The 16,451-nt window shown below is 36.2% G+C and overlaps 2 long non-coding RNA genes across 2 annotated transcripts; both read left to right on the forward strand.

Moving 5' to 3' along the window:
- The first annotated feature begins 4,043 nt into the window (after positions 1-4,043).
- Positions 4,044-8,046, forward strand: LOC128245389 (uncharacterized). Its single transcript, XR_008263137.1, has 4 exons — positions 4,044-4,251; positions 6,494-6,716; positions 7,164-7,391; positions 7,760-8,046. It is a non-coding gene; the product is annotated as an uncharacterized LOC128245389 (long non-coding RNA).
- Positions 8,047-10,046: 2,000 nt separating this feature from the next.
- Positions 10,047-13,529, forward strand: LOC128245397 (uncharacterized). The gene is made up of 3 exons (XR_008263140.1): positions 10,047-10,177; positions 10,694-10,912; positions 12,757-13,529. It is a non-coding gene; the product is annotated as an uncharacterized LOC128245397 (long non-coding RNA).
- Positions 13,530-16,451: the final 2,922 nt, after the last annotated feature.

Genomic DNA, 16,451 nt, shown 5'->3' on the forward strand with positions numbered 1-16,451 from the left:
TTAGCAGCTCAAGTTTTTAACTTATTTTTAAAATGGCGTCTCTGAGGTAATCGAGATAAAATTTGATTCCGACGTCCTTTCTAAAGAAATGATCTCCTGCCTGAATGTCGCAAGCAATCGCATCAGACGGACCACCGGATGCAGCTATCGCCCTCCCCAATCTATATATTCGCGTCCGTTTGTGTTCGATTGCTTTCGCATTGCTAGCACCCAACCACATGCGGCGTTGAATTGTATCAATCCATACTATGGTGGCGGATGGGAAGGCGGTTCTGATGTTACATAGCTCCTTATTTATTATGTTTTTGAGTCTAAAATTTGACTCAAAACGTATTCCTGATCCAAGCTTTACCAATTAAGAGTTCTAACACTATTCCTGACACAAGGTTTACTACAGTAAGAGTTCTGACATGTATTCCTGACAGAATGTTGACTACATTAAGAGTTCCGACACGTATTCCTGACTCAAGGTTTACTACATTAAGAGTTCTAAGACGTATTCCTGACACAAGGTTTACTTCAGTAAGAGTTATGACATGTATTCCTACATTAAGAGTTCCGACACGTATTCCTGACACAAGGTTTACTACATTAAGAGTTCTAACACGTATTCCTGACACAAGGTTGACCACATTAAGAGTTCTAAGACGTATTCCTGACAAAAGGTTTACCAATTAACAGTTCCAAGACATATTCCTGACACAAGGTTTACTACATTAAGAGTTATGACACGTATTCCTGACACAAGGTTTACTACAGTAAGAGTTCTGACACGTATTCCTGATAGAAGGTTAACTACGTTAAGAGTTCTGACACGTATTCCTGACACAAGGTTTACTACGTTAATAGTTATGACACGTATTCCTGACACAAGGTTTACTACGTTAAGAGTTCTGACATGTATTCCTGACACAAGGTTTACTACATTAAGAGTTCCGACACGTATTCCTGACACAAGGTTTACTACATTAAGAGTTATGACACGTATTCCTGACACAAGGTTGACCACATTAAGAGTTCTAAGACATATTCCTGACAAAAGGTTTACCAATTAACAGTTCCAAGACATATTCCTGACACAAGGTTTACTACATTAAGAGTTATGACACGTATTCCTGACACAAGGTTTACTACAGTAAGAGTTCTGACACGTATTCCTGATAGAAGGTTATCTACGTTAAGAGTTCTGACACGTATTCCTGACACAAGGTTTACTACGTTAATAGTTATGACACGTATTCCTGACACAAGGTTTACTACGTTAAGAGTTATGACACATATTCCTGACACAAGGTTTACTACATTAAGAGTTCTAAGACATATTCCTGACACAAGGTTTACTACATTAAGAGTTATGACACGTATTCCTGACACCAGGTTTAATATGTTAAGAGTTATGACACATATTCCTGACATAAGGTTTACTACATTAAGAGTTCTAAAACATATTCCTGACACAAGGTTTACTACATTAAAAGTTCTGACACATATTCCTGACACCAGGTTTACTACATTAAGAGTTATGACACATATTCCTGACACAAGGTTTACTACATTAAGAGTTCTAAAACATATTCCTGACACAAGGTTTACTACATTAAGAGTTCTGACACATATTCCTGACACCAGGTTTACCACATTAAGAGTTATGACACATATTCCTGACACAAGGTTTACTACATTAAGAGTTCTAAGACATATTCCTGACACAAGATTAACTGGTTTACTACATTAACAGTTATGACACAAATTCCTAAGAGTTCTGAGACATATTTCTGACACAAGGTTTACTACATTAAGAGTTCTGACACGTATTCCTGACACAAGGTTTACTACATTAAGAGTTCTGACACAAGGTTTACTACATTAAGAGTTCCGACACGTATTCCTGACACAAGGTTTACTACATTAAGAGTTCTAAGACGTATTCCTGACACAAGGTTTACTACATTAAGAGTTATGACACGTATTCCTGACACAAGGTTTACTACATTAAGAGTTCTGACATGTATTCCTGACACAAGGTTTACTACATTAAGAGTTCTGACACGTATTCCTGACACAAGGTTTACTACATTAAGAGTTCTGACACGTATTCCTGACACAAGGTTTACTACATTAAGAGTTCCGACACGTGTTCCTGACACAAGGTTTACTACATTAAGAGTTCTGACACGTATTCCTGACACAAGGTTTACCACATTTTGAGTTCTAAGACATATTCCTTACTCAAGGTTTTCTACATTAAGAGTTCTGACATGTATTCCTGACACAAGGTTTACTACATTAAGAGTTATGACACATATTCCTGACACAAGGTTTACTACAGTAAGAGTTCTGACACATATTCCTGGCACAAGGTTTACTACATTAAGAGTTATGACACGTATTCCTGACACAAGGTGTACTACATTAAGAGTTCTGACATGTATTCCTGACACAAGGTTTACTACATTAAGAGTTCTGACACGTATTCCTGACACAAGGTTTACAGCATTTTGAGTTCTAAGACATATTACTTACTCAAGGTTTTCTACATTAAGAGTTCTGACACGTATTCCTGACACAAGGTTTACTACATTAAGAGTTCTGACACATATTCCTGACACAAGGTTTACTACAGTTAGAGTTCTGACACATATTCCTGACACAAGGTTTACTACATTAAGAGTTCTGACACGTATTCCTGACACAATGTTTACTACATTAAGAGTTCTAAGATATATTCCTGCCACAAGGTTTACTACATTGAGAGTTTTGTGTGCAGCGCCACCACAGATCTGTGTTAATATGGGCCCAAGATGATGGATTAATCGCCTGGCGTAGCTGAAACTGTTCGTCATAAGCCCACCATGTGAAAAACCCCTTTTTAGAGCTCTCTCTGATGTTAAACATACAGTGTAGTAATTCATTGGCCTTACTTGGAAATCTTGCGAGATAAACCCTCTGAAAAAATAATAAAGGCGTCAGTCCATTTTTCGATGTTACTGATTTTTTCCCTACACTCACGTGGCTTTGACTCAATTTGCCCGGCTTCATTTAGCCGCAAAATGTTACTACTAGCATAGTCTTGCAATTCAATGGAACCTTTTAACAAAAGAGCCAAATTAATAAAACTTCCTTTTTGAATTTATTCCCTCAATGGCTGTGGGACATGTGCAGCCAATCGTCATCACTAAGACAAACAACTGAAATTGGCAAAGTGGTCTCTGGACCTTGACTTTGACCTGGTGAGTCTGTGCCCTCACCACCCCCCCGGAATAATTTTTGAGGCCAATATAATTTTCTCAAAATCAATAACATTCTCACCCGCAGGTTTCTCTGGTACATCTTCCAAATTTTACTCAACCAGATCCTCTTCCACCTGATGTTTTCTTTTCCTTAGGCATCTCTGTGCAATTTTTTTAACTTAAAATAATGTGAAGAAAACAATGAAAATACTTCGATTTAATACGATTTTATGAAGCTGTTAATTTTTGTGTATGATATCCTACAGGCGACGAAAATGGAAAGGAAGAGCTATGACAGACTGGTTACTAATTTCAGCCTTAGATCTTAATATCTAATTACATTCGATCCCAGAATCGAAAGCAGTCTATAAAAATTAATTGCACTTCCGGCTGTCAAAAAGTGTAAACAAACGACCACAATGCGTCAAAATTACAAAGTTGTGTATTACTGCGACTAGATAAACAATTCTTACAGGACTTAAATAGATCGGTTTATTTCCTAAAAATATAAAGTCGTAACGAATATTATTTACAACCTGAATATTAAAAAATATGTTTAGGAGGAAGCTTTCCATGCTGCTGGGCTTATTTATGTAGTAATACTTAGTAAGTATTAGTATAAATTAAAAATAATAGCATTGGAATAGAATAAATGTGCAGTACAGACTAAAGTGTCCTGTCATTTATAATTGTGTGAAGAAAACATTACCCATTTGTGACTTTTGAATAAGAATGTGGTCATGATTTGTTAAATATGTAAAAAATACTTTATATTATAAATAATAGATCACTCTTGAAGAACTAGCAGTGAAGTCTGATAGCCTGGCTTAGGTATTGATTCTTCCATGGTGGATGAATCAACAGTTTTCTGCCTTCAAGAAGAGTGTATCTGATCTCCTGACCGCCATGGAGACCTACCAGAAGCACTTGAAGGATCAACTACACAGAGTTGAGAAAAAACACCGAAGTTGTGAGCCTGTGAGGTCAATTGACAACAACTGGGGTCTTCAAGTGATAGAAGGTATGTGTAGTGAAGTGTAATGTGTAATCATAGTTGCTTGAATAGAACTAAGTGGTTGTGCTGATGCTTTCTAAAAACTTTTTATGCAATGATGTCCTGTTCCTAGAAATGCCACTTGGTATAAACAAATATTTTGTGGAAAAAAATTAATATTGGTAATCGAAACAACAAGAAGTTCTGAAAGGCGGAAATGGAGGAGGGGGATTGTAGGCTGCTTTCTTTGTAAAGTTTCAATGTTAACTGGATCTCAGAAAAAACAATGGGAGAATGGCTGATCCGAAGTTTGATCCTTTCTGGAAAGAGCTGGGAACTTATTTTGAAGAATGGTCGGTTGTTAAAGAGAGAAAATCATCGTCTACCTCTTACTTGCCTCTAGCCATTTCAGTTGAAGACCTGAGGAAAAGAGTTCTTCAGAAATTGCCAGATGACACACCTGCCCCTTCAGTATCTTGGATCCGACTGAACTTCATGCCATCCAACCAACTCACATCCAGCGCGCAACATTACACTGGCAAATTTGATGTGAAGTATGTTGTACAGCAAAGGCTTTTGTGAGCGCAACATGAAGATACCTCTTTTGCTCTGCATCTCTGGTACATGATGAAGGACATGGTTGTTAGATATCATGATCATGCAAGATTGCAATGCCTAGATGACAAAGCAGTAATACCTGTCGGTGAGCCTGGTATGCCGGTGTCAACTGGTGTAAGGTCATATCACAGAGCTTTGGTTGCAGGAAACCAACCCTCACTGCAATGCCTAGACCATGACTTTCACCTTGCTGGCATTGTAAGCTCAGATTGCTTAAACGTTGACATTCCTGAAAGTCCTAGAGACTCATCCTACAAAGGCACGGTCCATGTTTCTGTCAAATATAAGGTGTTTCAGCCATCAAGTCCTCTACGCCATGCAGCAGAGAATCATAACATTGTACTAAACAATTATACTGATGATGGGGTCAACTTTGACAAACGTATATTGTTTAGATACACAGATGGTGGCCCTGACCACCGAACCACTTTCAAGTCTGTGAAAACAGCATGTCTGCTCAAGTTCATAAGCTTAGATCTAGACATGATGGTGTGTGTAAGCACAGCCCCAAATCAGAGCTACAATAATCCAGCAGAGAGGAAAATGGTACTCTTGAATCTTGGGCTGCAGAACTCTGCCTTATGCAGAGCAGCTATGACAGATGGCTTTCAGATGCAAGCGAAACGGCTAAATTCTCTAGCTAGCATCAGACGGCATGCTGAGAAGAATGCAGCATTCAAAAATTTAACTATGCTAGAAATTCGTATCTTGCCCACAGGTAAAGACAAAACAAGTACCCGTATGGAACTCCTTTTTTTGGTCATCACATTGTAATTACCTCCCTTGTTGAAGACTGTCATCTGTAGCATCATAGAAACCTTGTCTTGTGGCAATATTTAGAATGCTAATTAATTACTTCTCGCTTCAAATGTCACTATAAACAAGTTTTCATGCACCTTTCAAGAAATAATGATTCACTCTCCTCAGAACTATTTAAAGACCGATTTAACTATTAACATAATCTGAATCTCTGCGCGCATATCCATGACAACCATGAATTATCACATATCCATACGCATTTATTTTCACTACACACAAAAAAAGTTCCAGCAAAGAACTTTTTTTACTTAATTTGGTTTAACTGAGGTGGGAGAAAAAGCATCTACCATAGCCGCTCGTATAAGATAGGTTCATCCCAACCCTCGAGCAGGGTGCTTTGCGGAAACTCTGTAAACCTTGTTTCCACAAACACCCTACGCTTGGGTCGGGATGAACCTGTCTTACACTCTCGGCCATGGAAGATACTTATAGTCTAGTCAACTGTCATTTTTCTGTGTCCTTTTTGTTTGGTGCATGGTAGTCATACTCCAACTATAGCCTGTATATCTAGTGTGCTTTGCTTGATGTGCAAATGCACTGAAAACAATTTAAATACTTTTAATATTGAAAGAATATACATTTAAAATAAAAATATACTCTTTATGATAACTCTTTAAAACAGTCACATATAAGTTTTGCGATATTGTATAAGTAAAGGATCTGAACATGATTAATGGAACATTTCATTTTTAAATATAAATTTAATACGCTTGTTAACTGTAAAACATTTATGAATTATAAATCAAATATCGATATATTATTTATTAATTAAATATCATAATAAATGTCACATAAACTAGGATGAAAATTAAAGATTTGATTATGATTTCAGTTGAAGAAATGTGGCAGTGACACCTGTGAGTACTGCACCCTGAATCCTCTGCGGGTCCCTAAGGAGGTATTTGATGACCTGCATTTCTTTCCTGACCCTGTACCGGATGGGAATGATGATAATCATTACAAAAAATTCCAGAATGTAAATGGCACTGAAACACAGGAAAACCACAAGCCTGAACTAACAGAACACGACAAACACAAATCGTGGTTCGTTGCAGGTAAGGTTTTAGTTAGTGTATTAATATAGACTAAAGATGAAATGGATGATACATAGTCAAGCCCAGAAGTCAAATATTCAAATGTACAAGGATTAGGCCCTATCATACTGAACAGGAGACACAGAAAGCATTAACAGGACACACAATCAATACATATAAGTATATTTTTATCGACAAATGTTGGGGTTACAGCCTCGGAAAAGTAATGGTCAGTGAAAATACAGTTCACTAGGGGGTTAACTAGTTAACAAATACTCAGCAAAAATATCGGCTATATTTTAAGACTGACAGTTGATGTTAATTTAAATATTTATGGTAAAGTAGGGACTTGCTTGTCTGACCCTTCTTTATCATAAGAATTTTACTTCTGATCATCTTTAGTACTATACTTAAAAATAATCAAATGATTAAAAGTTTATTATCTGATGAAAGAAATTCCCATTTCAGCAAAGGCTCGTGGCTATGTGAAGTGCTATGAATGTGGCAAAAGACGTGTTGTGTATGTGGCCAAAAAGCTTTCAAACCTGAGGAACAACAACACTTAAGGAGGGTACAAGAAGAGAAAATGTTTGTCTGTGGAAATGTTCCTCTTCCCAGGTAGCATCATGCAGGATGTTATGATAGTAAAAGAGGGACAAAACTGCCAGAGTCCAATCGAAACAACCTACTATACAGGTATTTGAGTATGCCTGATTGCATAAGAGCAACACTAACATTTTATTTCCAGATTTGAATTTTGTCTAACTTAAAGAGCATTGAATAAATGTTTATGTTCTACTAAGCTGCTGTGTAACAATTTAAATAATAGATAATGTGACCGTTTCAATGAAACTATTTTAAGATTACAGACAAGGTTACAAATGCAGTTTGCAGATAACAAGATGAATAATCATATTTTGTTTTCAGTACCTGTATTTTTCAAAATAGACTCAGTTGCATATTGGGTAAATGTTAGCATTAAGGTTAATGTTGGCAGTTACATCGAGATTAAAGTTACCTTTCTTTTAATAGTGATAACATGATGGTTTATTTTTGTATTAAAGATATCAAGATGGACGACATATGTTTCTTCTGCGGAAAAATTGACAACTTGGCGGATGGTGAGGTAATCCAAGAGCTGCAGCGGAAGTTTGGGACAGTGCGCCTTATCTGCAACCCGTGTTGGCAAAGTGGCAAGGAACCAATTACCAGGAATAAGAAAGTGAAAAGAAACTAGTGTCTTTTATAACATGACTTCTCATAACATCACCTGTTAATTTATAGTTAAAGGCAGCACCAAAAGAAAATATGAAAATTTATTGAAACGTGTAATTATTGCTTATGCGCTGTACACAAGGCATGGATAAATATTTTTGAATGTCATGTAATAAAATGCAGACTGAATGGTTGTTTGGTCAATTATCAAAACCATTTCCCCTCAGTCAAGTAGGGCCAAGTGAACTATTAGTTTACTGGTTTTTCCTGACCTTTGGCAAATAATTTTGATTATTAATCAACTCTCCATTCAGTAGGTTTTCGATAAACACCTTCCACAGATGCAATTACTGTTGTGTGCAACTGTGTTAGTTAGTTTTAAATAAAAAAAAATGTTTTTGAAGATGAAATGATGGGAACAGTATCTGTCAGTATAAAATTTCATATGATAATTCAAATGGAACTTAATAATGTTTAATATTGAACTTGTGTTAAGGTTGTGAACAATGTTATGAGTGTGAACAGTTTCTAGTCAGTATTCACAGGCATGTGATTTATCAAATGAAACTGAAGTGTTAAATATAAAACTTATGTTAAGATTGTGAACAGTATCTAGTTAGTATATACTTTCATGTGATAATTCAAATGGATCTTAATAATGTTTAATATAAAACTTGTGTTAAGATTGTGAACAGTATCTAGTTAGTATATACTTTCATGTGATAATTCAAATGGATCTTAATAATGTTTAATATAAAACTTATGTTAAGATTGTGAACAGTATCTAGTTAGTATATACTTTCATGTGATAATTCAAATGGATCTTAATAATGTTTAATATAAAACTTGTGTTAAGATTGTGAACAGTGTTATGATTGTGAACAGTATCTAGTTTGTATTACCAGTCATGTGATGATTTAAATGAAACTTAAGTGATTAATATAAAACTTCTGTAAATCTTGTGAACAATAAGAAAACTATTGTTAAATATAGCACTGGTAGTAATATTCAACCCTGTTTGGTGATTCAAGTATTTAATTTCTATTAAGTAGCTTATTAACTAATGCTTCATTTCCTGTACCAAAAAATAAAACAATTTTTTGAAATTTTATTCTTTATTTATTTCCTCCTCCTACGAACATATTCAATCATGGCAGTTTGTTAAACAAACAATAAAAAATAAAAGGCCTAACGGTAAATAACTTTATGTCGGCTTATTTTTTATCCTAAATGATTAGAGAAAAAGTTTTAAGACACGTGAAAAAAAAACAGCCTAATATATGAAATTTTGAACATTAGTTTAGTGGTGTTTAACTATATACATGTATTAAAGTGGGCATCTGCATAAGCATTTAGGATTGATATTTGAAAGGTGGTTTGTTATTTGGTTTTATGAAATTATACAAACTTAAGTTTAAAAAAACACATACAAATAGAAATAAGACTTGCATGTCTTTAGTGGTCAACAATATATTTTGTCCAATGAGAAGGCAGTAGTATTTCTGAAGTTTAAGTAATTTAGCAGTCAGGTGAAGTGGTAGATATAAACAGTGGCTGGCCCAAGAAGTTGATAGTTTACACAATATAATGTAGACCACTGTAAACCTTAAAGACTGTAAGTATGTACATATACAGTTTATTTTTTAAATACATACTACCAATCAGCGGCATACCTAGCATTACACAGATACTCGAGTGCATACTACTGAAAAAATAAAACGTTTTAATTGCGAAATTTGATGTAAAAAACCAACCCTTACCCGGGTAAGGCACAATGGTACCCATAGTAGTAACATGTAAAGCAGATATTACAGTTTAGTACAAGACGTTACGCTTTGTTTATTATTTTACATGTGATTTGTGTAAAATATTAGTGTTTTTAAAGCACAAAAAAGCCATGAAATAGACGCCAAATTGGGCATGTATGACCAAGAGTAAATTTGCAAGAAGCATCTTTGTGCAAATGAAAGTACTAATACATGTATATTTCTTGAAGAGTGTGGAAGATTGCCATTGTGTTTTTATCTTATTTTTCTACAGTTGAAACCAGTTGCTCATGTGGCAACAATTCCAAATTTCTTAAATCATAATACAAAGGTATCAGTACAAATATTAACAATGATCCACATTTTGCAGTTACTGACTTTGCTGTACGCCATGACTGTCGGGAGGATGTCCAGCGTTATGTATACACTATTATCTTCCGGTACCTTGGTGGTGTTGCACATCGGGCCAATACTAGCACAGTCGATGCATCTGTGGCAAAGGTAAGCGCTGTTTGGTGTAACATGTTACTAACTTTATACTGCAATGACTTTAAACTTCATTTATTCCCCTATTTCTAGTTCACAGTATTTGATAAGGCCAGGAAGCCAAATGTACATTTTATTGATAAATACATGTTGTTAAAACACAATGTTCTAAATAACATAACAGTGGGGATGAGGTCATACCAGGGTCAAAAAATCCAACATAAACTTTTATGTTAAGATTTCTTAAAAGTTTAAAGAATAAGCTTTGTTTTAAAATTATATAAACGATTTCTTTGGTAAGTGACACTTAGTTTATGGTATGTAAAACAGATCATTATTTATTGATTTAAAATAAGTAAAATCTAAGATTTCAAGAAATGAATCATTTCTTCGTTTATACCAGTGTTTTAGAAAAAAAGGAACTAAATGAAATTGAAGCATAGTCTTTTCCATATGCTTCCCTGTGGGGAAATGGATGAAAATATAAATGCTTGATTTTGCCATTTAAACAAAACAATTATGAAATTACAGATCCGCAAAAATGTTGGAATGAGAGAGTGCCAGGTGCGCATAATGAGGTCTAACCTGAGTTTCCTCCAAAGTGGGACAAATTGCGGGCCATTTTGCCTGGGTCACCCTGATTTTACAGAGAATGCTTGCAACCAGAATCATCACAAACTTGATCAAGTTACACAAACGCTCATGTATTTACATGTGTAGTCTTAACATCAACTCAGGCTAATGACTAAGGTACACTTACGTTCTGTATCAACATGTGTGTGCTTAGAACTGGATCTATCAACTCGGGCTTGACTAAGGTACACTTATATTCATGTATCAAAATGTGTTGTGTGCTCAGAGTTCGAACCATCAACTCAGGCTTGATTAAGTAACACTTATGTTCTGTATTAACATGTGGAGTGTGCTCAGAACTGGATCCATCAACTCAGGCTTGACTAAGGTACACTTATATTCATGTATCAAAATGTGTTGTGTGCTCAGAGTTGAAATCATCAACTCAGGCTTGATTAAGTAACACTTATGTTCTGTATTAACATGTGGAGTGTGCTCAAAACTGGATCCATCAACTCAGGCTTGATTAAGGTACACTTTTGTTCTGTATCAACATGTGGAGTGTGCTCAGAACTGGATCCATCAACTCAGACTTGACTAAGGTACATTTATGTTCTGTATCAACATGTGGAGTGTGCTCAGAACTGGATCCATCAACTCAGGCTTGACTAAGGTACACTTTTGTTCTGTATCAACATGTGGAGTGTGCTCAGAACTGGATCCATCAACTCAGACTTGATTAAGTAACATTTATGTTCTGTATCAACATGTGGAGTGTGCTCAGAACTGGATCCATCAACTCAGACTTGACTAAGGTACATTTATGTTCTGTATTAACATGTGGAGTGTGCTCAGAACTGGATCCATCAACTCAGACTTGACTAAGGTACATTTATGTTCTGTATCAACATGTGGAGTGTGCTCAGAACTGGATCCATCAACTCAGGCTTGACTAAGGTACACTTTTGTTCTGTATCAACATGTGGAGTGTGCTCAGAACTGGATCCATCAACTCAGACTTGATTAAGTAACACTTATGTTCTGTATTAACATGTGGAGTGTGCTCAGAACTGGATCCATCAACTCAGACTTGACTAAGGTACATTTATGTTCTGTATCAACATGTGGAGTGTGCTCAGAACTGGATCCATCAACTCAGGCTTGACTAAGGTACACTTTTGTTCTGTATCAACATGTGGAGTGTGCTCAGAACTGGATCCATCAACTCAGACTTGACTAAGGTACATTTATGTTCTGTATCAACATGTGGAGTGTGCTCAGAACTGGATCCATCAACTCAGGCTTGACTAAAGTACACTTTTGTTCTGTATCAACATGTGGAGTGTGCTCAGAACTGGATCCATCAACTCAGGCTTGATTAAGTAACACTTCTGTTCATGTATCAACATGTGGTGTATGCTCCGAACAGGATCTATCAACTCAGGCTAATGACTAAGTAACACTTATGTTCTGTATCAACATGTGGTGTATGCTCAGAACTGGATCCATCAACTCAGGCTTGATTAAGTAACACTTATGTTCATTTATCAACATGTGGTGTATGCTCAGAACTGGATCCATCAACTCAGGCTTGATTAAGTAACACTTATGTTCATTTATCAACATGTGGTGTATGCTCCGAACTGGATCTATCAACTCAGGCTAATGACTAAGGTACAATTATGTTCTGTATCAACATGTGGAGTGTGCTCAGAACTGGATCCATCAACTCAGGCTTGATTAAGTAACACTTATGTTCATTTATTAACATGTGGTGTATGCTCCGAACCGGATCTATCAACTCAGCCTAATGACTAAGATATACTTATGTTCATGTATATACATGGAGCGCTCTCAGAACTGGACCCATCAACTCAGATTAATGTTAATGTATTTTTATGTGGGACAATAAGTTGGACAAAAATACACTCATGTTCATTTGTTTACATGTTGGTGCAATTGCAACAAATACAATTTATTTCAGTACATTAAATACCGTCCCCTCAACTGATATGTTTCAGTATGTTTACGCTGGAGAAGCCTTCAGATGAGCTAGAGACATCAGAAGAGCGGGATTAAGTAGTTGGAGAGCATGAACACTCTGAGACAGCTGCAGGTGAACCTGTTCAAGGATCGCTGGGGACACCTGCAGATGAGCTAAGACAGCAGAGACCCGGATGAGGTATATGGAGAGCGTGAACAGTCTGTAACAGCTGCAGATGAACAAGTTCAAGTAACGCTGGGGACACCTTCAGATGAGCTAGAGACAGCAAAAGACCAGGTTGGGGTTGGTGGAGAGTGTGAACAGTTGGAGACAGCTGCAGGTGAACAAGTTCAAGTGACGTTGGAGACAGCAAAAGACTCAAATGAGTAAGTTGGAGAGCATGAACACTCTTGAGACAGCTGCAGGTGAACAAGTTAAAGTAACACTGGAGACACCTGCAGATGAGCTAGAGACATCAGAAGACCAGGGTTAGGTGCGTTGAAAGCATGAATAGCCGAAGACAGCTGGAGGTAAACCTGTCCAAGGAACGCTGGATACACTTACAGATGAGCTAGGCACAGCAGAAGATCAGGGCGGGGTAAGTGGATGCAAGTTGGGAAGATTTAGAAGAAATCAACACACTTCAAGGCAGCTTCGTTCCAGAAGACGACTGTGTTAGAAATTAAATACATTTATTTTGTGTTATCCAATGATAAGTAATTATATTTAAATTGCTTGATTGGTTGCTTGGTTTGGTTGTTTGTTTGTGTGATTATATATTTATTTATTTATTTTCTTGTTTTGATAAAAGTTTAAACACCTTGATACATGTATGTATAATGTGTTTATATTTATCCATACATTTGCATGTCATCAGTAGTTGTATGAAATATTATTTACTTGTAGAATAAACAATTTAGAAATCAAAGTGTGAATCTCTTTGCAATTTGAAATGGGGTTGAATAATGTAGACATACAATTTGATCAAGATTCAGTTTACAAGTCAATTGGATACATTATTATTTTATTATTATTATTATTTACTATTTACTAAAAAAAAGTATGCACTATGGTTGTGGTTAAATTTTCTTGTTACTACATTTGACTTTGTTAACTTGCTTGATAAGTTACATTTTAGCTCAACTATTGGAAGAATAAGGAGGGCTTTACTACTTGCCCCCGTGTCGGCGTCTGGTTAAAGTTTATTTTCACTTTTAACTTCAATACCCTTCATTCGATTGACTTAATACTTAACACAGTTGTTCAGGGCCATCACATAATGAGGTTAGATAACTCCATATTATCCTTTATACAAATTATGACTTCTGATTGACTATGGAACTTCGGTTAAAGTTTAAGGGCAGGTTGGGATATTTATTAATAACTTCTATACCCTTTATTCAATTGACTTAATACTTTACACAGTTGTTCAGGACCATCCCACAATGAGGTTACATAACTCCATATTATCCTTAATACAAGTTTTGGCCCCTGATTGACTTAGGAACTTAGGTTAAAGTTTAAGGGCAAGTTGGGATTTTCACAAGTTTATAACTTCAATACCCTTCATTCAATTCACTTGATACTTCACACAATTGTTCAGAGCCATTACATAATGAGGTTAGATAACTCTTTGTTATCCTTTATACAAATTATGGCCCCTGATTGACTATGGAACTTTTAGGGCAGGTTGGGATATTTATTAATAACTTCTATACACTTCATTCAATAGACTTAATACTTCACTCAGACCATCACACAATGAGGTTACACAACTCCATATTATCCTTAATACAAGTAATAGCCCCAGATTGACATAGGAACTTAAGTTAGTTTTAGGGCAGGTTAAAGTTTTAGTGCACTTAATACCTCGCACAATAAATGACGACCATCTTACAATAAGGTTACATAACTCCATTTTAACCCTAAATACAAATCATGGCCATTCATTGACTCTTTTTTTACTTATTTTTAATGTTTGTTTTTTATTTCTTTTGACATGTTCATTGTTATATTCTTAAACAGGTTTTCATAAAGGGAAAACAAGTTATTAGAATGACTTGCGTCATTGTTCGGGTGGGTACAAAGTAAAAAAGATACATGTCGACTCTCTAAAAGAATTGCATTAAGATCGTTTCTAAAGAAAGTATAATAAACACTCTTTTATTACTCATAAAACGGTGGGAGGTAATACTACATTCTAAATGAATCTGATACTGTATTAATTACAAGAATTTGTTCAAAGCCAAGACAATGAAAGTGATTTCTACTGCAATGTAAAAAGATACACACAAAAGCAGGGTTTTTTAAGGATTAGATTGAATAGCATGGGGGGTCAATCTGATTTATATCAAAAGATACAAATACAACTCCAAATAGAATGCAATGGTGTTGGTTAGAGAAAACCTAGAACATCAATATACGTGTTAATAATTATTATTTATACTCGATACGTGAATAAATTGTATCAACGGAGTCGAGACAAATTCAAGATAATTATTCCAACAATTAATAGCTCACAATCTGACCTGACGCCTGTTGCAATACAGATAGTAAGGTTTATGGTGGAGTCACACTTTTAATTTCTGCCAACGCATGTTACGTTTCACCAACACGCTTGTGTACTTTGACAGAAGTTAAGGGTATGTTTATGGTATAAGTTGTATGAACTTTAAAGCACGCTTGTATAAGGTGCCATACGTTGTACGCAGTGGTCGATATATGTAATGTGTGCATGCACAAAACGTTTTGGCGTATGCCGACGTCCTCTTCATAAGTTGGGCATACTCTAGACATACGTTAAATATAGAAGGTAGATTATTCATACGTCGAGATGTTGGCATAAAGGTGTTATACCGTACAGTTAACTTATTGATAACCAAATATGGGTAACTTCTAACCCGTATCTGACGCATATTGACGTATTAGGAGTACCTCGCCATCACTTCTCTACCCGTCATCAGAGAAGGCTTCGACAAGAATACCAACTAATCGTTCTTTAACATCAGTCGGCTTCGTGCCAATAGGACGAGGAGGAGGAGAGATCAAAGACGGAGGATGGTCTGGTTCCTCTCCTTGGTCTGGTCCTCAGGTTGGCGGGAAAAGGTGGAGGCAACTGATGAAGTAATTGAGTCAACAAAAGAGTTACGGAAACCATTACCGGGAGGAGGAGGAGAGAGAGTGGTGACTGCGAACGGCCGGTATGGGAAACAACTGGAAAATCGTGAGCAGGTGAATCGGCAGCTTTGGACGATGATGGTGTAGAGCGGTTCTTCTTGACTCTACCTCAGCTCTTGGCTGGCTTCTTGGTTGATGTCTTTGTGCCATGTTGATGTTGATGGGGTACTCTAGAGATATGCGCCTAATGTATGCTGAACGTCTCGTGATTGTCGGCAAGATACTCATACGTTTGGCAAAGGTCGAGAACGCTGGTCATACGATGTGATACGCTGTCATAAGTTAAATATACAAGTAAGCGATACCTACAGGTTAGACATGCGATATGTATACGTTTAATACGTTATGTTAATGGATTCGCCCAATTTATTAATGCTGTTGAATTTTTTTATGCTTTTCTGGTTGTATGCCGACGTGTTGACATGATTTGATGTATTTACATACGCTACTGTAAAGTTTAATTTAATTTAACGTCAAAGTGTGACTGAACATGTACCATCAAAGGCGTCTTTATCCGTACTAACCATGTTGTTTGCGTAAATTGCGTTTGAAAAA

This window comes from Mya arenaria, chromosome 2, assembly GCF_026914265.1.
Source record: "Mya arenaria isolate MELC-2E11 chromosome 2, ASM2691426v1".
Classification (NCBI taxonomy): domain Eukaryota; kingdom Metazoa; phylum Mollusca; class Bivalvia; order Myida; family Myidae; genus Mya; species Mya arenaria.